At 41.4% G+C, this 18,443-nt stretch overlaps 1 protein-coding gene across 1 annotated transcript in view; it reads right to left on the bottom strand.

The window, feature by feature from the left end:
- The window catches only part of ENPP7 (ectonucleotide pyrophosphatase/phosphodiesterase 7), a 195,564-nt gene that overhangs the window by 99,730 nt on the left and 77,391 nt on the right, over positions 1 to 18,443 (bottom strand). The window lies entirely within an intron of this gene.

Genomic DNA, 18,443 nt, shown 5'->3' with positions numbered 1-18,443 from the left:
AGATCAGTGGTTGTAAGATACTTAGCCCCACCCAGCTGCTCTAGGGCCTCCTCTGTCCTAGGTATAGGGTAAGCATCTGACTCTGTGTGACTATTTAATTTCCTGTAGTTCACACAGAACCTAGTGCTGCATCCTTCTTTGGCACCAGCACCATTGGGGAGGCCAGGGACTGTTAGACTTTTGAATCACCCCTAGTTCCAACATCTCCTGTATCTCCTCCCTCAGAGTCTGTTTGACTCTCTCAAACACCCTATAAGGGGCCTGCCTAATAGGCCTTTGGGGTCCTGTATCCACCTGGTGCTGCACCAGGTGGATGCACGCTAGTTTCCTAGTGAACATGTACCCAAACTCCTGTAACACTGCTCGGATTATTCAAACTTAGGTAGGAGATAGCTGCTGGGACATTGCTACCCATTCCACTCAGGTGTCAGTCTGAGCCTCACTGAGGAGATCAGTCACCAGATCTCCCTCAAACTCCTCCTGCAATCCACTGCAAATGCTCAGCACAAGGGCCTCCCTATCATGGTAAGGTTTCATCATGTTAACATGGCACAATTTGTGCCCCTGCCTTCTGCCTAGCAGTTCCACCATGTAGTTAACATCACTTACCTTTCTTACCACCTTGTTGTGTCTGACAGGAATGAGAACCATTACCTGCTGCCCTACAGCATACTCTCTGGCTTAAGCATTCCTGTCATACCACACCTTTTTCTGTTGTTGGGCTTCTGTCAGGTTCTCCTGGGCCAAGCTCATGAGTTTCCTGAACCTTGTCATGAGGTTTAGGACATATGCCACAACAGACTCCTTGTGAGCTTCACACTCACCTTCCCACTCATCTCGAATTAAATCTAGAGGTCCCCTCACCCTATGCCCATACAACAAATCAAAGGGTGAAAAACCTGTGGATTTCTGGGGAACCTCTCTGTAAGCAAACAACAGATGGGACAAATATTTGTCCCACTCCCTCTTGAACTGGTCTGCAATTGCTCATAGCATGGACTTGATTGGAGAGTTTAATCTCTCAACAAGACCATTAGTCTGGGGATGATAGGGTGGTGGTCATCAGGTGCTTCACCCCACAGGACGTCCACAGACAAGCCAGCAGATCTGACAAGAAATTGGCACCTCTTGTCAGTCAGTATTTCTTTTGGGAAACATACCCTGCTGAAAATCTCTAACAAAGCATTTGCCACCTTTTCTGCCTTAATGGAGGACAGAGCCACTACCTCAAGGTTTTAGTAGCATAATCTACTACCACTAGGATACCCCTTTTCCCTGTGGATCTTGGGGTACTCAAAGGCTCCACAATATCCATAGCTACCCTCTAAAATGGCTCCTCAATCACAGGCAAAGGCATCAAAGGAGCTCTCACCTTGTCTCCTGCCTTGCCTACCTTTTGGCACTGCTCACAGGTCCTGCAGGATCCTGTTACATCTCTTGAAATTCCAGGCCAGTAGAAGTTCTGCATAATACATCTCTTGGTATGTTTTATGCCCATATAACCTGCAAAGGGATATCATGGGCTATAGCTAGAACCGCCAGATCGTAGGCTCTAGGCACTACCAACTGCTGTACCCTCTCACCTTCTAGCCCTCCCTCAGGGGTCTACTCTCTATATAGTAACCCTTTGTCCTAGTTAACAGAATCTCCCTTCCCTTGAGAATCAGGTGGCTCACTAGCTACCTGACTCAGGCCTTGCAACATAGGGTCTAAGAGCTATGCCTGTCTCAACTCTCTCTTTGTAACCCTTCCCACCTCCCCTTTCACAGGAAGTCTGGTATCCTCTGACAGTGGTGCCTCACTGTCAGTCTGGGTACTACTACTCACCTCTACCTTTGCAGTCACTCTGTCCAAGGGAACATCAGTACCCACAAGCAGCTGTGGCTCACATTCAGTATCACTGCTACAGATTAGCTCCCCCCCTGAAGTAACCACCTCACCTGTCCTGGCTGCATATATGCAGTCTGTCTGGGTCTCCCCCAGGCTACCAGACCCACATGCTTGTCTCCTAGCCTGACTGCGTGTAATTGCACAAGCACATGGTACTGCCTCATCCAAATCCTTCCCTATCAGGAGATCTGCAGGATGGTAGTTTGGTACCCTTGTTGTCTCAAGACAACTTACTATTGGCATTTTGTCTTTCCCACTTACTGGCTCTCTCACCTCTTGCTCCCCACCTTGCCTCTGTGGACATCTGCATGCCACATGGCCCCACTGGTTGCATTCAAAACATTTAACCCTAGGTCCTGGACGTGTACCTAGACTAGTGGCTTCACCTGCTACTGGCAGATTCTGTTAGCGCAATCTGAGCTGCTCACCATGGGTTCCTTTAGACCCTTGAGCAGTACTGGGAACCCTTTTCCTGGGCAGGGGTGGCCTGGTTGCTAGGTATAGGTCTCCCTTCTTCCCCAACTCATCTGAAGTAGCACATTGTCTATCAGCCAACCAGATCCTCATGTCCTCAGGCAAAGTGCCAAGGGCTTGTTCCCTCACCAAAAGGTCTGCCAGCCCTTCAAAAGTGGTGACCTGACATCAACTAACCCACCTATGAAAATAAGTGCTCAGTTCAGCAACATATTCATATACACTTTCATCTGCCTTGAGTCTATGCTCACAAAACTTTTTCCTATAAGTTTCAGGGGTTACCTTAAAACATTCCAACAAGCAATGTTTAACAACAGTGTAATTAAAGCAGTCAACATTAGACATTTTAGACAACACAGTTATAGCTTTACCATGAAGTAACGGGGTCAGAAACCGTACCCAAAGCCTTTGGTCAACATCATACTGTTTACATACCCTCTCAAACATATGAATGAAACTGTCAAAATTATCCCCCTCTTTAAACTGCAGAAGAAATTTACTGACCTTCTGTGCTTCTGCAGTCCAGTTACTCCCTTCCCTATTACCTCCACGACTCTGGCAAAGAATCAGCATCTCCCTTTCATGCTGCCTTTGCCTCTCCTTTTCCTCAGCTTCCAGGTGTAGCAGTTTCTCATTCTCCTCAGCCTGCAGACATCTCAGTCTCTCAGCTGCTTCTATTTCCAAATGCCTGGTCTCCAAATCAAGTATCTTTAGCTCCAGATGGATTTTTAAGTCCTCTGCAGAAAGGTTGAGCTGTCCATTCTCTAAGCTTGGTATATCTCCACTGCCAGTCTGATTGTCCTCCTGGTTGCTGTTTTCTGATGCAGCTGTGACCAAAGCTGCAATCATGTCTGCCTTAGTCAGATTTCCATGCACCAGTCCCCTAGCCTGGCACTTCTCAGCCAGCTGGCTCCTTGCCAGCTTTCTGTACTCATCTGCTGACATGCTACCTGCTCTCCCTGACTAACTAAGCTAACAAAAGAAATAAAACAATTGTGATCTGAACTCAGAGTATTCACTGTGTGGCTGATTTAAAGTACAAAACACCTTCAGTGATCACTGTACACAAGCTACAGGAATTCACTCTACCCACGCCACTAAAAGCCAATTAGCATTTGCCAACCAATTAATATGTGGTGTGTATATCCCACCACTGCCAAACAATTAATATGTGATACCCGTGCATTGGACCAGCAATCAAGGAGCCTCAATCCTCATCACTAACACCAGTGAGGGGTGTCCATATAGGGAAAGGATAATAAATACACACACACACAGTAAAGTGCAATTTCCCTTAAGGACACATAGAGATCACAGTCAGTCTGGGGCTGGTTTCTCCCTTTCTCTCCAGGTCCTCAATAAGACTCCCCACTGGCACAGCTATAGGGTCCAGTTCTCAGCCTAGTGGGCAAGGTAAAACCTCCAGAACCCTGTCTGTCCAACCAGTGCTTCATGTCCCTGCCCAAGTAGCTGACACACACACACACACACACACACACACACACACACACACACACACACACACACACACACACACACACACTTTGAGATGAGAGTTATATACAACCACACAGTCCTGGGGAAGCCTGGTGGCACAGGTTCTCCAGCTGTGCCCCTTTTTGCCCAGTCCAAAAGGTAGTACCAGCTGCCATCACCCACTAATATCAGCTACTCAAGGCCCTTCTGAAAGGGTGTTTAATTATTACTGTGGAATATTATTATCCAAATGGTAAGTGTGACTGAACAGTCAAGGCTTATTAGAGTGACTTGGTACAATATCACCATATACATGCAATGTACTCTGGAGCTTAAATTAACTCTACATAAAACAGCCACAGTTGAAAGGTTTAAAATATTTAATAATAAATAATAAAAATACAAGACAATACTTCTTACTACACAGTGCTAGTCAAGAGTTCCGAGATCACAGAGAAGTACTTAAAATCATTCCGTAGAGAAGTTCTGGCATCACAGAAAAACAAACTTGTCTAAACTTCTTATTTCCTAGCTATATCTAAGAGAAAACACAGTTCTAAATAACTTACATATAGAAACAGGCAGTGCTGGTGATGTTGGAAGTTCTCAAGACAAAATGCTCTGAGCTCTCTGATTCTCTGTCTTTAAATTGATAACACAGAGCTGCTTCACATGACATCTTTCTTCACACTTCTCTGGTGTTCCCAGGCTAACAGAAACTACATTTGCATTTTTACACCTTGTCAGAAACCAGAGCAATAAAGGACATTTATACATGCAAATTCTAGCCATTAACTCTTGTCTTAAAACAATAGGCAGAATGCCTCCCTCTAGACATATCAGCTCTGAATTTTGACATCAAAGACAGTCATGAAATGCTTGGCTTAGCTTTCTTACAGCAGAGTACACTGTTGTTACATTTTTGCAGTTCAATATCCAATGCAGTCTTTTCACATTTAAAAGAACAAGCCTGTGGCTTACATTAATATTTACAAATGACAGAATTATCTATAGAATTCTATCTGGCTAGGCTGGCAGCCTTCACCTATCTTCACATATGATTTCCTAAGGACTGCATGATTGACACAAACACCTGACAGGTGAAATGATATCCCTGTCTGGTAACATCATAAAAGGGGATTCTCTCTCAGAGATGCAAGATCTCTCATCACTCAGAATGAGTTAATTTATATAATCTGCAAAGCACCTGTGCCTTGCTATTTTGGTATTCATATCCATCTGCCAGAGCTAATGGTCAGGATAGCTACTCAAAACCACATTCAGCATCCACTCTTTTTTTGGCTACCACTGGAATCCTTCTCATTTAATCACTAGTCTGCCTCCATGCTAAGAAGCTGGCTGGCCTGATCACTGTGAATACGCTTGTTCAGTAAACAACCAAGCATTCTGGTCCAAATGCTCACATAAAGTTAATAATTAAGGTTTAAGAGATGCTGGTTAGTTCTGGGGAGGGTCTCTAGGATCCATGCCTGGTTTAATAAGCACTGTGGTAAATACATATCTCCAGGATTCTGCGGGAAATCCTATAGGGTCTGTCTAATGGAAATTAGGGGTTGAAAGAAGGAGGCCCTTTATCTGATAAGGCAGCAATCTGTAAAACCTATGAGATAGGTCATCCAGATCAGAGCCTTGTCCTTTTTTGGAAATATATCTCATTTTTTGTTTTCTGTTGTTTGTAAAGGAGTGCCCAAAAATTGTCTATGATTATGTGAAAAAAATTCCCATCGAAAATAGTTAATACTCTCAATGTCAACACCTCCTTGCAACCTAGCACTGGTGTTGTTAACTAAAAAGATTTAGTATAGCAATTAAAGAGAATACTTCTTTGAGAGTTCTAGGATCTGTAAGTGGCTATCCCTGAACAATGATTATGATTTGAATGGGATGACATAAAGGTTTGAGAGTCTCAGGAGAAGTAACATAGCTGACATTTTTAAACTTTTCTAACCTGTTCTGAACTTTGATACCTAATAGCTCCTGAGCATGGCTCTGGATTTTCAAAATAAACTCTTTGATGTCAGGATTTATCAGACCCTTAAAAGAGAAGGACTTGACTGTTGTTCAATAGTTAGAATTTTATACATATCCTTTATGAACTATACATCTGTGCATATGTGCATTAATACAACATCTGAATGCATCTTATTATCTGTGATAGAAGACTCCTTCTTGGTGAATCCTCAGAAATGTATTCACAGCTCTACCATGTCATTTTGAAAGTCTAGAAAGCTAGTAAAAAGAATGTAGCTTTCAAAGATCTTTTAAATTAATAACTTATACCAGACTAAATGTATTAATTAAAGAAACACAAATCTGTCAAGGGCAACAAAGAAGTTCAGGGTTTGGGATGCCTTTCTATCAGGTCTTGAGAAACAAAAATTCTTCCTGAGTGAAACCAAGACTGGAGTATGCAAGAAAAGTGGAGAAAACTTGAATTGTTCCATAATTCCAGTGATGTTAAATCAACTAATTCAAGATTTCTCACTACAACGTTTGCTGCACTTACCAATGGAGAAAATTACTCATCTTTTTGAGTTATCACCTACATGGGTGAGGGAGTTAAAATTTCCAGCCCAAATCCACCAGCCTCTCAGATTGTCAACCAGCATCTTAAATATCTGTTTGGTAAGCAATAATGCCTGACAGGGTTGGTGTTATCATGGAAATAATGGACTACCCTGGGGTGTTCTTAGGCCCAGTGCCACTATTTCCGTATAAACTCCTCTCTGGAGGGCATTATTACACTTCTATAATGGGCTGTCTGTTAAATTGTTTTGTATTTTTTTATTAATAAAATCTTTTTTTTTCAGTTTCTGATGTAAAATAGTTCTCCCCAATATTTCAGCCTTGCTGTATCATATGTAATTATTATTGGAAGAAGTATTTTACAACTATTTAATGTCCACACACACATACACACATAAAAGTTACATCTTTCTTGAATAAGTATACTTAAGATCTTCCATTGTGATCAAATGAATGAAAAAACTCATATAGGGCAAGGCATTTAAATCAATCCATGCTTCTCAAGTGTCTCTAATTTTGCTCTGTTCACTGAAGATGTTTTAATTCTCTGGTAAATCAGTGAAGATTCCTGTCAGTTAATGAAGTCAGACATTATAGTTTCAAACTTCTTATTGTACAGATAATGCATGTTCTTAAAGGTTGTACTTAAAACCTGGCCCGATTATAGATATTTTCTTCTCATATTTATACCTTTATCCTGAATTCTTGATTAAAAAAGTTCAGAAGTATGTGATAAGCCTTTTACTCACTCTGTCCCCCCTCTCTTTCTCACTCATTGAAACTTTCTCTCCCTTCACCCCCCCCCCCACAAACACACATAGACTCATGCAGAAGACTAGTTGGAGGAGAGAAGGGTAGCCTTGGCACAAGGTATTAGGGTGAGAAATTATCAGCTCTGAGAATAACCTTTCTTATTTGTTTGTTTTTACTCCTCGTGTTGATGTGAGGGCAGTATGCAGATGGGGTGGTGCTCTCTCTTAGAAGAGAAGGGAGAGGTCCCAGATTGGGGAAGAGACCTTTTTTTTGCTATTTAAATTAGTATTGAGGGGAGCCAGATGAGGGAGCAGCAGTAGCATACAAAATTGTGGCCATGTGGTTTTAGTCTGTGCTTCATGACAGTATAATATGCCATGAAGCTGTGGATTTGATTTTTTTACCAGGGAATATCTGCATATTAATACCCTGTAGGAGAACAGTTGTTGCCCAATAGGGTATCAATGTGTGATTTGCCTATCATCAAAAATGTATTAACTGATATTTTTGGATATAAATAACTAGAAACTAGATATCTCATTACAACAACAACCTAAGCTGACCGCAGTCAGGTTCCCCTCAGAATCTTCAAAAAAAAAAAAAAAATGAAAACAAAACAGCTCCCTGAGTCCTTATGTCAACATATAACAACCTCCCTACCTCGATAAAAAATGTACATTCCTGCAGTCTATTCAAAACTACTCTCAAATCACACCTAAAAGTGCACTGTCTCTGCTCTTGCTCCAACCCCGACTAAGAAAACTTCCAACCTCTCAGTACAGTGTTAGATATCATCTTTTTGTCAACTCAACTTAAAATCTGTCTAGTACTCATTACCCAGTGTGTGTCCTGTATCCCCCTATTGTTTTATGTATTCTGCATGTCAAAGTGTTTACTGTATATCATCTACTATTGTAGTATTTTCCATTATGTACTTGTGGAGCTTTTCTCCCTGGGCCACTGCTGAAAAAGGACCCGTGTCTAGTCGGAATTTCCCGGTAAACAAATGTAATAAATAAATAACCCAAAGTGTCACACCTGTATGGCAAATCACTGTGAAGGAAGGTGATCCCAGCAATCTAAATCCTGTCACTGTGAGTTGATTAGCTCAGACAAAAGTGCTTTCTGTAGGCAAATAATATCAAGTCAATAGACTTTCAGAAGCAGAACGAGGGGGGACTCATTTAATATGACTGTCATGGTCACTTATCTACAAAGACAATATTTTCATTGAATTTTACCACAGTTTTTTAGTAAGTCTGCTATGTAATACAATTTGCATCTCTACTTTATTTATGATACTAACTACAGAAAACTTATTCTGTAGATTTCCCAAATTTAATGTGGAAAATAAACAAAAACAAAAGAAACAGAGAAAGTAGAAATAACTTGAAATGTCTCATTCTCCCAAATTATATTCAAGGTGTGATCTTTCAAAGGCAAACAGGCTCATTACCTCAATGTCTGTCCCACAGCAGCAGCAGTGAAAAAGGGAAAAATCTCCAGCTCAAAACCAGCAAGAGCATCATGCCTCCCTTCCCACCAGCAATTCCAAACTTTGTCAAAATTGCAAGCACAACTAGCCTGTACTTCCCTTGTCTAACTGCATCTGTAAACCTAATCTGTGGGCCTTTAGGCAACCTAATTGTTGACAGATTACATACTGTCTGCCTGTAAACAAGAGGAAGCAATGGCTTAGACACAAAGCAAACATACATCCCTCTAAACAAGGAATCATTATTTTTATTTAAATAATTAATATTCTCCAAACTTTTAACTTTCACAAATAATTAACTAATAAGACATCTGGACTCAACATAATAAGGTAATAACTCATGATTATAAGTGCCAAAAAGTCAAATAAAAGTCTTATATTTATGACGCATATGAGTTGAATGATAAGTGAGCATCTTTTATAAAAAATGTTGTCAGTACAACCATAGTAGTTCCCTATATTATTCAGGCATGTCCAAAGGTCAGTTTCGGGTTTACTCTCCAGTCCAGCTGGTGAATCTGGGAATCATGAGGCAATGTTACAACTGCCTTATGTATACAGACCACCCTCTCCTCCTCCCAACAAGCTCAAATATATGTGAGAGATGCAACTATATAGCCAAACTGGAGCCTAAGCTCTCTCAACCCAGTACTGGCACAGCCTGTCAGCAGAAGAAGGTAACCACACACACCACAAATCCAGTCTCACATAGACCTATCGCATCAGCAAACCAAACACATAAACAGACAAAAACATACTCGGAGGCTCTAAATAAAAATATGCCTAAGCAGCAGAGACCTCCAAAGCAGACATCCAAGCAACCCCTACCACGAAACAATACCCACATAGCACATAGCTCACAAAGTCAGTGTGCCACACAGTCACAGCCCTTAAGGCTAAACAACACACCTAATACACTTGTAATAGGTGACTCTATTGTCAGACACACTGACGTCCCACTCACCAGGCTGAACAAGGAGAAGGTCACTGTAAGCTGCCTGTCGGGTGCCAGGATCCGCCACATAACACAAGCACTCAGGTCACTCAAAAGCAAGTACAAATATGACTCCATCATTGTCCATGCTGGTGTGAATGACCTGAGATGTACCTCCCTGGACTACATGAAAAAAGACATAGAGGAGCTCTTTGATCATGTAGCCCAGGCCGGTATTACCCTGACCTTGAGTAACATCTTACCCTCACCTAGAATGATGCCATAGTATAAAGACAAAATGATCAGTTTTAACAATTGGCTAAAGTATTGGTGTCATTCAAAGGGGATCCAGTGTTTGTCAGCCTGGAATGACATGCTCGACAAGCCACGTTGCTTCGCTAGGGACAGCTTGCACCTATCACCCTTGGGTTTTCGAATACTGGCAAAGGCTCTTGCCTCCCCCATAGTGCCTTTTTTAGGCAAGGCTCAAAAGACAAACCCACCTCCATAGACAACACAAAGAAAAAAAAAACTAAGCGTAATGCTGCTCAACGCCAGAAGTCTATACCTCAAGATGCACGCACTTGAGACTCTCCTCAATATGGAGAATATCGATATCTGTGCAGTAACAGAAACCTGGTTCAAGGCTCCCGAGAGCACCCCAGCACTAACAGGTTATACTTCATACCATGCTTTCCGGCCCCAAAACTCGGACCGAACCACAAAGGAGGGAGTATCCATATTTATCAAAGATACCCACACCTCCAGGTTAGTGGCACTGCACGAAGCATCGGAGACCATCCATGTGCAACTAACAGTGGGCAAAACTGCCTTTCAGTTTGTAGCCTGCTACAGACCACCCTCCCAAACACAGGAACCTCACTTGGCTTTCCTGAGAACACTGGAGAATATGAAGGTCTCTCCAAACACCATTATATTGTATGACTTCAACTACCCAAACATTGATTGGGAAAACTACTCAAGCCCAAACACCCTCGCCCATTGGTTCCTAGAATTTATAAACTCAAGTGCTATGGAACAACTGGTCACCACTCCCACAAGAGGGGAAAACATATTGGATCTGGTCATCACTAACATGGGGTCTTTATGTTCCACACCAGAGGTATACCCCTCATTGGTAAGATGAGACCATAAACTAATCTCACTGGATATCCATATTCCGTCCCCACCCCTAGCCAAGGAAACCACGGTGAAGAACTTCTCAAAAGCAAACTTCACACTTCTCAAAACCAAGGTGGAATCCTTCAAAGCCCCCAGGCCAGTGGAAAATATGGCCCAAAATGCAGAATCCTTTACAAAAGCATTCTATGGACACCTACAGGAATGCATGGAGCATGCTATCCCAAATAAAACCAAGACTCACTCCTCCAAAGGCAGGAGACCTGTCTGGTGGTCCCTGGCCATAAATAAGCTATACAACAGAAGAAGAAAGCTACTACATGATAGAGCAAAATCCCAAAAAGGGAAGGCGTCTCTGATCAGTACTAACAAGAAACTACAATCCCTCATAAAATCATCTAAGGCCAGCTTCAAAAGAAAAATTGCACAAGATACTAAAGATAATCACAAGGCCTTCTTTAGTTATGTCAGAAACCTGGGAGGCAACTCCCAGAAATGCTCTGAGTTAGTGTAAAATGACAAAAAATACACTGAACCCACAGACATTGCCAACATCCTGGCAGAAAGGTTCAGTGCAAACTTCTCTCTCCCTTCCCCCCCAAAAGAGCAAATGTCTATCCCAACAGAGTGTAACTTTCCTGAGATCACAGATGCACAGGTGAGAGCTGCCCTCTCCAAAGCAAAAAACACAGCATCAATGGGACCAGACGGTGTCCCGGGCTGCGTCTTACACGAGCTCCAAGAAGAACTAAACCCTCATATAAAGTCACTGTTCAATCTCAGACTTACTACAGGATGTGTACCCAAGGAATGGTGTACAGCAGTAGTGGTCCCACTCCACAAAGGTGGTGCCACAATAGACCCCAGAAACTATCGCCCTATAAGCCTGACTAGCCTGGTCTGCAAAGCTATGGAAAGGATCATCATGGACCGCATAAATAAAGATATTGGGGACCTACAGACACTGGATCCTACCCAATTCAGCTTTGTTAAGGGCAGATCTTGCCTCTTGAACCTGGTCAACTTCTTTGAAACAGTTACCAAAGCCATAGATGAAGGAAAGGTAGTCCACACAGCCTACCTGGACCTTGTAAAAGCCTTCAACACAATACCCCACTCGGGCATCATAAATAAGCTCACCAGCTTAAATATCAACCCCTATGTCACAAGATGGGTTGCAAACTGGCTCAGGAATAGAACCCACATGGTCAGAATAGCAGGTGCCATGTCAGACTCTAAACCAGTTACAAGTGGCGTCCCACAAGGCTCAGTCCTGGGACCTCTCTTGTTCGGTATATATTTCTCAGAGGTACAGGCTAACACGGGTGGACTATGGCTTACCAAGTTCGCAGATGACTGCAAACTGGGTGCCGTAATCGACTCTCCGGCTGACACAAGCATCCTCCAAAAGGGTCTCACAGAGATGGATAACTGGTGCCAGAGCTATGGCCTAAAGCTAAATGCCAAAAAGTGCATAGTCATTCCCTTTGGGAAAAACAAAATGCCCACAAATTACCACATAGGTGGTAATCCATTAAGTACAGAAGAAGTAATTAGGGAATTGGGGACCCAAGTAGATAGCAATCTCTCCTTTGACAATCACTTTGCCAAAGTGGTTAGAAAGACCTTCTATATAGCCCACCTTATCATGAAAGGATTCACATCTAGATCTAGAGAGGTCATTGTGCCCCTCTACTCATCATTTATCAGGCCCATAATTGAATACAATGCCCCATTTGGGAAGTACCTTACCCGACACCTGCAGCAACTGGAAAGACCCCAAAAGTACCTCACCAAGAGGATCAAGGGGCTCAAACAGATGCCCTATGCAGCTCGGCTAAAGAAACTCCAGCTCTACTCAGTTGCATAGCCCTATTCAGAGGCGATCTGTGTCTGATGTATAAAGCCATGTCCAACCCAGAATTAATGGACATGCTTCACCACAGGAAATCCAAATCCCTTAGAGCTACATGTTCTAGGGACTTGAACCTCAGCACAGAAATAAATAGGACATGCTGGAGGGACAGATTCATATCCCAGAGGCTCTCCTCACTCTGGAACAAAATCCCAATCCATGTTAGGCAGAGCCCCTCACTGACCCTCTTCAAGAGAAATCTTGACGAGTGGATGGGAGATCGTAAGTTTACCCCTGGGATCTCTTCTGTGTCCCTGCTTGACAGAGGTACAGTAAACTAACTTTAAAAGGGCTACCTTCTGTGACCTACTATACAGAGGCACAGTCAACTAATCTAAAAGGGTGGCGAAAGCCAAACACACTCTGGCTAGGCTTATAAATGCTCTAGGGCAGATAGCCTAGTATCAACCTATGAACCTATGAAGCTATAATTATCTGGACCAGCTCTAAATTTTAATAGCTGTCTGTAAATCAAGAGATTGTGCATGTAAGAGTAAATAAGTACTTAAGAGTACTTAAGTAAGTATCTTACCTTGCTCAAAACTATACTTCATAAAAATGTTGATAGATTTGGTATCCAATACAACCTTAGTTAGGATGGCTTACATCCACCAATATAGAAAATGGGAGGTGCCCTTCTTGTATAAGTCTTACATCGTCAACCCTTTTCACCTAACCGCAGCTTAGCTCACAATATCAATATTTCAGTGAGGAAGCTACTTTAAAATGACAACTTTCTTCATAATGTTCTTGCACAAACAAAATAACACACTTCCTTCTTCTGAGAGCTAATAATTCTTTCACACAATTATTTATTTTCAGGTGGTTTATCATACTTTCACATGAACAGTGCAGAAGATATCGTACCACAGCAGGAGATAAAGGCTTCTTATTGCAATTTATCATTAAATATTACATAGTAATCATAATAAAGGCTTCAGGCATACAGCCAAACTATTGTCCTCAAAGTAACACAGTACCCTTACCACAAAACAGACTACAAAATGACAAGCAACCAAAGACAGAACAAGAGCTCTGATCGTAGTGTATGCCATAACATTTTAAATATCTGAAGTTAGCTGTTACCCAAGATGCATGAAAGAAAGGAAGGGTAATACAGCTTGTTGTTCAGTAGAATATATATGGATAACTGATGAAATCAACTTCTCATCTACTGAACAGATGGTGTGAAAACTACTTAACCAATGCACACAATGACCTATCTATATAACTAGCGCTTTTAGGTGTGTTTCCATTTCTTCATATGAAAGCTATGCCAGGGATTGTGTGAGGAATGGGAATTAAGCACTGTTTCCCCTTAAAGATATAATGATTAGCATTTTATATAATGGGCACTTAAACATGTTACACTGCTTTCTTGATACATAATTGCTTGTATTATATTTTGCTTAAGGACTTTGGCTTGCAGTATGTTTTTCTCTTTGTATTAGTTTTTAGTGTTGCAGTTTTTTTCCCATCCTTTTTGAATCCCCACAGCTGGCTACCTATTTGCTTCCTATAATTTACTGGGTCTATTGGATCTGCCTTAGCCTCTTTGGGTGACCTTAACTCACATTCAGGGACAGTAAGGAAACTGAGAAATCTGGTGCAGCATCAGAATGCTGATGGGGAGTGTTGTTCCCACATGTCCTAAAATTTCCTATATGCCCCATGCACGCACATGCCATCTTCTTTGATGGACATGCGACGGGGGTCTACTGGCATATTGTCCTACCTTTGTGATGACTTAGTCACTGTCCCTGCCTGCCATTGACAATGCCTCCTTTTGCATCCCTAACCTGCACTACAGCCCTAGTGTGAAGAGCACAGCTGAATGTACTCCCTTCCTAGAATGGGCACACTCACCCTCCCACACCAGCATCTTAAAACCAAAGCCACTAACTGAACTTGTGTCAGCCGGGCCATTAGCAGAGCTTTATCCATCTAGGCCAAGGTGCTACTATGTGTTGTGCTGATGTATTTAGGCTTGAACCACATTTGTTTTAGCTCCAAGCTTTTAATGTAGAGGAGGAAGAATGCTCATGTTTGAATTTTTATGAATAATCACTCTTTTTCTGAGTTGGAGTCATTTTGCTGCGAGAACATATAAGTAAGAACATATAAGTAAGTGAATAGAATGTTGGGCAAAGCCCTCCACGTGGGAGTGTAAGGGTATTTGTCACCTTTAAAAGATGTTTATATTAATTATTTGGCATTATTTACACAAAACCCAGGTTTTCTGAATGCATTTGTTTATAGCTTAAATATACTCAAGGTAATGGGTTTCCTGCTGAAACATATAAGTAACTGTGTTTACTGCTTCTACTTTTCAATCAGACTTACTAGATTTATGTTGACCATATAGCCAAACCGCTGACCACTAAAAACTAAGCACCCCAGTACATCTGCAAATTATAAATGTGTGAACTGTCAAATGTTTAACAAGAACTTATTTTCAAAGTTCATATTAGAACACTACAGAATTTTGAAAATGCAATATGAACTATTATCTATAGTAAGTGTGGGATGAGGTAGTATTTTTTAAATTGACCATAAGTGCAGAATTACTCATAACATTCCAAGTTCAACAACGAAGGCTATACACCTCCGTTCAAGTAAGCAAGTATCTTCACACTTCAAGCTTTAGAAGTCTAAAATGAAAGAAATGGACTTCAAAAGAATTCAGATGAGAAACTAAGAGGCATTCCTTCAGCCTCTTAGAATCCTACTACTTCAGAGCCACTGACTTAAACTAGTACCAACAAATTCCAACTGTATATAATGTGTCTCTGAGTTCCTTTCCCTTGTGCATAGCTGCATTACTGGTATCGCTGCACTTTATTCCATTTAGAACTGCTTCACATGCCAAAACTGTTCCCTTCATTCAGGATCATGAAGCTGTTGAAACAGTAAGTGATCGGTTTCTCTTCTTGATGAAGGGCATGCAGCTTAGCTGGGTAACATAAAAAGCACTACAAATCTTTCTGCTTAAGCAAGTTTTAGTCAAGGAAGAAGTTCCTTTCCTTTGTTGAAGGACATTTAGTTAATATCAGACCTGATTTGGTGCCCTTTATATTTGAGGCTGTCTCCTGCTGACACTGCCTTCAAGGCTGTCTCCTTGTTCTGAAACAATGAATCTTAATGATTATTACTAGAGATGGGGGACTGTATTAAGTGGTCTCAGTGCAATTACTCAGTGAGCCTTTTCAGTTTCTGTGAGCCACAGCCCAGAAATGAAAGGGTCTATTTCTATAGGAAGGTGACTAGAATGTGTTCAGTTTTTACCCTTTTATAGGCTATACATGCCATGACTATTGCAAGCCAAGCATTCCTGGTCTTATTAGCAATGCAGCAAGCAGTTCAGTATTTTGCTTTAGTTCTCTATTTCACCTAGCTGGCTATCAGTGCCAATAATACTGAGTTTAAAGGCACCCACCTTCACAGTAAATTTACTGCAAACTGGGTTGAGGTTGAGAAACAAGGATTCTTATGAAATAATATCTTTCTTGACATCCACAATATTCTATAGGAGATCGGTATATCCATTACAGCAGATGAACAGCTATTCTCCCCTTATGCGTTGGCTATGAAAGATAGGCCTGCTTTCAAATCTGCTGAGCTTTCAGTCATGTGATCTTTGTATTCAGCTTCAAGGAACTTAAATAATTGTTTATTTTATGAGTTTGTATCTTGTTAAGACTAGGCTTGAAATGTATCCTTCTGTTTGACACAGATAACAAGTTCATATATTCATGGGTAAGTACTAGGCTAATTGCACTTACAGGACATTTTAAGTTCAGCCAATTACCCATTTGGTTTTAAAATTAACCCATCACATTGAAGTTTTGATTCACTTAACCCTTTCCAAGATCTATGTTTATATATTACTCCAGTGGAAATTACCAGATCAAAACATAGATATTTGGAGGGGAAACGTGCATTGGGATAAAGCATTTAGGAGCTGTCTCAGTCCATTTTTAGTACAGACAGGAGTGCAGGGGTAAACTTCCTATTCCCCATCTGCTCGTCCAAGTTACTCTTGAATGTATTCCGGGATGAGCATTGCTTTATGTAAATGGGGAGTCTGTTCCAGAGCAGTGGTATCCCTGTGAGATATATCTGTTAATACAAACCATTATGCAATGTTGCAGAAGAGATTTAGGTCCCTGGTTTGAGTATATCTCATACCAGTTGACTTGTGGATGGGAAGTAAGTCCATTAATAATGGGTAGGAGAAGACCAAATATAATGACAGAGCTTTGAGGCAGTCCATGTAGGACATATTGTATAGGCCTTGTATCCTTTTGTAAGATATCTCTGTAGGTGTTCCAGTTGTTCCATGTACTTAGACAGATACATGCCAAAAGGGGCATTATACTCAGTGACTGACCTAATGAGATGAGGGCTGAGTAAAGGAAGACAGTAACATCACTGGAGCTGGTGGCAATCCCTTTGTTTATGAGTTATGTAATATAGAAGGACTTCCTTACCAGAGTGGATACATGCTGGTCAAAAGTTAAGTCACTGTCTATATAAGTTTCTAAATCCTGAACTAGTAGGTCAGTCCTTAGGGGTGCATTGTGAATGTGGCAGTTCCTTGGGGGCGTCCACCTTCCAATGGACACAGTAGTGCAGTTTTTGGCATTTTGCTTTGGTCCATGAGTCTGATACCAGTTATTTGTTTATGACAAGCCTTACTGTAGGATAACTGAGTCTTTTGGTGATTTGATCACTGTTCCTAGCTTGCAGTCATCTTCCAACTTAATCAGCCAGAGCCTTTTGGTATTGGCTTTTACTTCTGAGAAGTAGTTGATGAAGAGAAGAGGTCCAGAACCAAACAAACCATAGTACTGGGAGCCGTTTTTTTTTTCCTCTGGAGGTAGCTTCCCTTATTTTGATCTTGTGAACCAGTTGACAGTCCAGAGTGTGGCAAAGGGGTTTAGTCTTAGCTTATTAAATGTTTCTATTATGCATGAGTCAGGGGTTGTGTCAAAAGCCTTGGGAAGGTTGAAGTGAGTGGTCTGTACAGTTTTACCTTCATCCATTGTTTTTGTGATATTTTCAAAAAAGTCAACCGGACTGAGTAAGCATGACTTGCCTTTGATAAATCCAAGTTGAGATGTGTCCAGTGTTTGGAGGTTCCCTATGTCCTTATTATTGATTCTATGATAATTCTTTAGACAGCTTTGCATATGAGGCTGGCGAAACCTATGGGTCTGTAATTGCCTGGGTCTGTGGAAGGTCCTCCCTTATGCAGGGTAATAACTGTTGCTGTTCTCCATTGACTTGGTACAAAACTCATATGGAGGCTAAAGCTGAGCAGTATTTATCAAGGGTGTGTTGTTAATGATGTGGCTAAATCATGCTTCATGCTATTCAAGATGCATCCTGGAATATTGTAAGGACCCATTGAAGCACTATTTTTTTGCTTTTGATAATGCTTTCAGGACCTCTTGTCTGATTGCTGGTGGCAAGTCGATTTCAGAAATTACACGTGAGATACATGGTGAACAGTGAGGCAAAGATTTTGCTCATTTATCTTCAGTTTTGGTGTAGATAATATAATTTACAATCAGCGCAGTGCACTTTTGAGTTGTGCTCCTAAGATTTTGAGCATTACTAAAGAAGGGGTTGTGATTGTCCTTTGCTTGAGTGGCTATTTTCTCCTCAAACTCAACTTTCGTAGATTTAATTAAGCACAGAGAGACTGCAGGTGATCAAAATGAAGGAAGGTTCTTCCACAAAAGACCATTTAATGATGAGTGCTCTACCACAACTGTGTATTGCTCTTCTTACTTTTAGCCAATAATCTCTTCCTT

Source organism: Protopterus annectens, chromosome 4.part0 (assembly GCF_019279795.1).
Source record: "Protopterus annectens isolate FY-2018-M chromosome 4.part0, PAN1.0, whole genome shotgun sequence".
NCBI lineage: Eukaryota > Metazoa > Chordata > Ceratodontiformes > Protopteridae > Protopterus > Protopterus annectens.
This window is presented reverse-complemented; position numbering and strand designations above follow the sequence as displayed.